Raw genomic sequence first — 6,546 nt, forward strand, 5'->3', positions numbered from 1 at the left:
GACAGAGATGGGGAACATGCTATTGGGAACCGGAAGAAGGATGATCTTTTTCATAAAGTGACAATCTTACTGAATCCTGTTCACATTCTAGAACTTTGTAGAATGTGGATCATATTGGATATCTAACTGAAGAGATTCTAAAAAAAGTATTAAAGGATCAGCTTGGTTCCTTTTGACTGCTTATAGTAAAATGTGAGAAGGGTAAAGAAGTTGAACACTACTTGTTAAGCAGAAAGGAACCAGAACTTAAAGATCTGGAAAATTCTCAGAGTTTTCACACTACAAAAACATAAGAAAATGTTCTCAGAAGAGAACAGAAAAGGTGTGGTGGCAGATGGGCCATTTGATAAGGAAGTCAGTGTGGGTATGAACCACAAATGTAACCAGCCATCTCAATAAAAGGTAAGATCAGAGATGGGATTATACCAGCAGAAACCCTGTTAACTGGAACCAAATTTAACAGGATGAAATGAAGACAGACTCTCAGACTTCTTATACCCAACAGATGACCATAGCACTCTTCTCCTGCTAATGGGTGCTATTTTTCCAGACAAAAGGAGTAGGACCCTGAATTTGATTCAGAGACTATCAGGGTTGACACTCCCATTCCAGGTCCAGACTGCATGGGCCTGGGGGCAGCAGGGAACACATTTGCCTCTACCTTGATTTCAAAGGGTAGGAGCAATACTCCGTGAAGGGTCTGCAGAGACATGACCTCACTCTGTTGAACCACAGCCACACACTCCCTACAACCCTTGCGGAGTTGTAGAGGCAAGGCCACTGCCCCAGGGGATCCAGAAGGCAGAGCATTAATAAGAAGAGGATTGTTCTGGAGACTTACGATGCCATAGAGTTTCCCTTGCTAGGTTTTAGATTCATACCTTCTTTTTTTTTTTTTTTTTCCTGTTTTTCCCTTTTGAAACAGAATGTCTATCTTTACCCTCTCCCACCATTATATTTTGGAAGCATATAACTTGTTTGGTTCCATAGGTTCACAGGTAGTGAGGGATTTTGCCTCAGGGTGGATCTTAACCTCAAATTTCCCTCATATCTGATTTAGATGATATTTAGGCAAAACTTTGGACTTCAGAATTTATGCTAGAATGCATTAAGACCTTTGAGACTATTGGAATGGAGTGAATGTATTTTGCACATGAGAAGGACATGACTTTGGGGGAGCCAGGGGTAGAATGTGATGGACTGAGTGTGTCTTCCCAAAATTCATATGTTGAAGTCTAAATCTCCAATGTGTAGCATTTGGGGGTGGGGATTTTGGGAGATAATTAGGTCATGAGAGTGGGACCTTAATGAATGGAATTAATGCCCTTTATAAACATTAGATGAAACAGAATCTCTCTCTGCTCTCTGCCATGTGATGATACAATAAAAAAACAACTATCTGTAAACTAGGAATCAAGCTCTTACCAGACATGGGAGCTGCTGACACCTTGGTCTTGGACTTACCAGGCTTCACAGCTATGAGAAATAAATTTCTGTTGTTTATGCATTGTCTATGGTATTTATGTTATACCAGCTCAAAGTGGCTAAGACTCTTAATATCTAAGTCCTTTCTGTCTTTAACAAGGATCCTGTTAAGCCAGTTTGGCAAGACTCTCCCAGCCCTCATTACTTAGTCCCTTTCCATTTGTAGAACCTGTCCCTCTATTTGTCAGCTATATATTCCTAGCTGGCTTTGCTATATTTGGAATTGAGCTCAGTATTTCTCTTCTGTTGCAACAGCCTGGACACCTATTGCAATAGTCTTTAGTAAAGCCCTCCTTACCATTTTAATAAGTGTCAGAGTAATGTTTCTTTTATATTTTGGTGCTGCAACTCAGATAAAATCAACTTCATCATTGTCCCTCCAGCACGTTCAACTGAGACTCCAAAAACACATCTGTTAGACCTTTTCCCCCACTCCTGACTAACTGACCAGGGATCCATTGGTGAGTCTGACTTGTGATCCAGTGCTCCAGATGATAGTCCATTAAAGTATGGTTAGGATTAATTTTGATTCTTAAGGGTCTGAGTGTACTCTTGAAACTGGGTTAGAACCTCAGAATTCTTTTTTACCACTGATTTAGAACATGGTAGCTTTGCAGTAGACTGAAGACCCCCCCTCCTTGAATCCCTGCTAACTACTTACACCATAGAGGAGCCCTAGAGCAAAAAGTTTCAAGGCCACTGATTCAGACCTTAAGACCCTTCTTCATCCTCTCCAAACACAGTCCCTTAGATCCCATCCTTTGGTGCCTCCATATTCTCACTTCGCCTTTTCCTTCCCCTCTTAAAATGCTCTCCTGGTCTTCAGTTTCCCTTGACTACTTAATTTGTTGGATCTCTGTCTTCTGTACATGATGTTCAAGCCACTCGCACAACCTAATCCTAACAAAGACCAAACTAAGGAAGTAACATATAAACCTTGGTTTTGGTTAAAGATCCTCCAAGTTCCCACCAAAGTAAGGGAAATCCAGGAGTGCCTAGGTGGCTCAGCCAGTTAAGTGTCTACCTTTGGCACAAGTCCTGATCCTAGAGCCCCTGCTGGGGCTACCTACTCAATGGGAAGACTGCTCCTTCCTCTGTCCCTTACTCTACTACTGTTCTCTCTTTTTCACTCTCTCTGTCTGTCTCTCAAATAAATAAATAAAATCTTTAAAAATTAAAAAAAGAAAGGGAAATCTACTGAACAGTTTAGGTCTTGGGTGCTTACTCTCTGAGACTCCCCAACCTATATAAACCTATCCATTTATTTGTGGGACCCAGAGATGCCCTTCTTTGGTTTAGGAAAGCTAAATGAAAGATCTTGGAAGATTTTAAGGTATCTCAAGCTACTGATGAGCTAGTCAGATAATGAAAAAACTAAGGAAAAACTACTTGAAGCCATTCTGAGTTTTATCCTATTAATTGGTCATGTATTCGAAATTGTAAATAACTGAAGGATGAAATTGTGACAAATTATCATCACCAATTAGAAACTACTTTGAAAAAGCACTCAGGGCTTGAACTTCATTAGCAAACAACCTTTGCTCTACCACAGGCTTTTGGAATGAACTGACTTGTGCTTCATAACACTATAAAAGAAAGGAAGGAAGGAAGGAAGGGAGGGAGGAAGGAAGGAAGGAAAGAAGGAAAGAAATTCTCCTGATAGAATGCTGAGATATTTGAATTTTAGACATTAGCTTAGCACGGTGAGAATAGTATTTTTTTGAGTCTCATGCTCGACCAACTAAGCTAGCTGGGCGCCTAAGAATAGTATTTTTCAAAAGTAGAAAATACACAACCCAAGCTCATGGATTTACAGTTAAAACAATTAGAAAAACCTAGGCCCCCAAAATATAGGCTTCCATTGACCAGGATGTTTGCTGATATTGTAAAGAAAAAGGCCATTGTGTTTGGAGATGGCCAGCCCTCAAAAGGAGGGAGAAGACCCACATTCCTTCTTCACAGGAGGAATACTAACTCAGCTCTGAGGAAGTAGACCTTCCATGCCCTTAATTGTCTCTAAATTCACAAGGTTTTATTATCCTCATGAGTCAAAGGGCACCTACCACACTTCTCTTAATGATAGAGAACAAAATGAAGGTTGATGGAGGAAGAAAGATCGGATAGATAGGTGAAGGGTATTAAGCAGGGCACTTTTGGGAAGAAACACTGGGTCTTGTTTGTAAGTGATGACTCACTGAATTCTCCAGAAACAAATATTGCACTGTTTTTAAGTAAGTACAGTTTAAATTAAAAAATTTTTTTCCTCATAATTTTCCTCCCAGTCTCTCCATATCTTTATAGGATCTCTTAAGGATCAACACAATTTCCTTCTTAGCCTAACTATCCCAATAGTTTCATAAGATGGGATACTGAATTCATTGTGACCTTGAAGGACTCCCTTCACAAGTCCCCATATTCATCTCCCTCACACCTGTGTCCCTTAATGTCTTTGTCTGACCCCCTTAGTATTAGTACTCATCTTACTGAAAATTGAAACCAACCAGTGGACAGGATTTCTCCTTTTTGTGGGCAAGGAATTCTGATATCAGGCATTCATGGGATGTGGAAACCCATGATAGAACACCATAATAGGTAGAGATAGATCCATTCATGTCACTCCCCAGGATTCCACAATATAATTTATAACAGGGGCTTTAGAGCCCTGGCCAGTAATTCAGGAATTACTAAATAAGGGACTTCTGTTTCCTACTTATTGACCATTCAATACTTTCATTTTGGCTGTTAAAAGACCTGAAATCTATTAATATGTCACCCTTCAAAACTCCTACATACTCCAGCCTTCAATCCACTCATGTTAGACTTTTCCCTTCCCACACTGGCTCCTCCACTCTTGATAGTCACTCAACCTTAAGGTACCTTCCCTCCATTGGGGGCTCTTGAGGGACCCCAGAAGCAACTATCTGAGGCTGAGAAGACTAATTGTGAACAGTGGATATTTTACACAATTAGATATTTTTAAAAACATCCAGATACTTAGTGTCTCCTTGGTCCCTCTCCCAAAATTTAGTTCACACACTATCAGATTACATAGGAAGGAAAATATTACAAGTCTCCTTCAACTTGCATTGCATTTCACAAATTTTGATAAGTTGTATTTTTATTTTCACTTTTTAAGTTTTTATTTTACTCTATGCTATTTTATTTGTTTATTTTTTTATTAAAATATAAAGTATTATTTGCCCCAGGGGTACAGCACATAACCTCCCCATGTCCATAACCTGGCCACCCTATCCCTACACCCGCCCCACCACCCAGCAACCCTCAGTTTGTTTCCTGAGATTAATATTTTATTTATTTATTTGTCAGAGAGAGAGGGGGAAATCACAGGCAGGGGAAGCGGCAGGCAGAGAGAGAAGCAGGCTCCCCACTGAGCAAGGAGCCCGATGGGGAGCTCAAGTCCAGGACCCTGAAATCATGACCTGAGCTGAAGGCAGACGCTTAACTGACTGACCCACCCAGGCATCCCTAAAATTTGTATTTTAATAACCTGGTGCTCATCACCACAAGTGCACTCCTTAATCCCCATAGCCTGGTTCACCTAACCAGCCACAAACCTCCTCTCTGGTAACCATCAATGGTGTTCTCTAGAGTTAAGAGTCTGTTTCTTGGTTTGTCTCTCTCTCTGTCTTTTTCCCTTTGCTCATGTTTTGCTTCTTGAATTCCACGTATGAGTGAAATCAGATGGTATTTGTGTTACTCTGACTGACTTATTTAACTTAACATTATACTTTCTAGTTCCATCCATGTCATTGCAAATTGCAAGATTTCATTCTTGTTTATGGCTGAATAATATTTCATTTTATAAAATATAGTATATAAAATATTAATATGGTTATAATAATTAATATAACAATATTATAATATCATGATTATATTGATTCTGTTTTTGATGCCAATGTTATTATGTGATTTATTCATACACATTTATATATTATAAATATTATAAGTTATATTTACTTCTAACATCTTAAAATGTGTAACTCAAATAAAGGAAGCAGAGGCTAGTTTAGCTGAGACTTCAGAGGGCAACATGAAAGTTTATACCTTAGTTTTGAAGTAAATACAAGGGATTTAAAACCAATACCAAAATGAATATAAGATTAAGATGTGAATTTTATGTGTCGTGGTACTTTGATCTTAGTCTTAAACCCCCTCATTATTGAGTAGGCTAATGTCCTTTCTAGAAATAGTGAACAATTTCATTATCTCATAGCCAATTTTATATTCTTTTTATGATTATCATTATTGGCATTCTACTCCATATTTTCTGTTATTATAAAATGGTAATTCAAGATTTCTTTACAAAAATCAAAAGGTAAGATTATATAATGAAAAGGCTGTGTCCCTCCTACCCCTGATGCCATTCTGTTCTTCTCAGAAGGAACCAATGATACCAGTTTCAACAAATATTCCAGAGATATTTTATGTGTACATAGATAGGTATGATTGCATATAATATTTTTTTACAGTGAACACATTATACACACTGTTTTATTCCTTATCTCTTTGCTTTGTAATATAGCTTCAAGATTTCCTATATTTGTACAAATAGAGCTCTGCTCTATTTATTTATTGGCTCATAGTATTCCAGTGTTCATACTAGCCCATGTTCAATTTATATTACCAATTTATATAGATAGTTACTTAAACAATCAAATTAAGCAATCTTTCATTATTTAAAGTGATGCCTCAGTGGATTTTATAAATATTTACAATTTTGCACATATAAATTTACAGAAAGTTTTTTTTTAAAGATTTTGTTTTATTTATTTGACAGAGATCACAAGTAGGCAGAGAGGCAGGCAGAGAAAGAGGGAGGAGGAAGGACGCTCCCTGCCAAGCAGAGAGCCCAATGCGGGGCTCAATCCCAGGACCCAAAGGCAGAGAGGTTTTAACCCACTGAGCCACCCAGGTGCCCTAAATTTCCTAAAAGTTAACATGTTATATCAACTGTACATGAGTTTATTCTATCTAATGTGGACCAGGCATTAATATCCTCTTGTATGCACTTTTAATATATTTTTTAAAGATTTTTATTTA

Source organism: Mustela nigripes, chromosome 14, assembly GCF_022355385.1.
Source record: "Mustela nigripes isolate SB6536 chromosome 14, MUSNIG.SB6536, whole genome shotgun sequence".
Classification (NCBI taxonomy): domain Eukaryota; kingdom Metazoa; phylum Chordata; class Mammalia; order Carnivora; family Mustelidae; genus Mustela; species Mustela nigripes.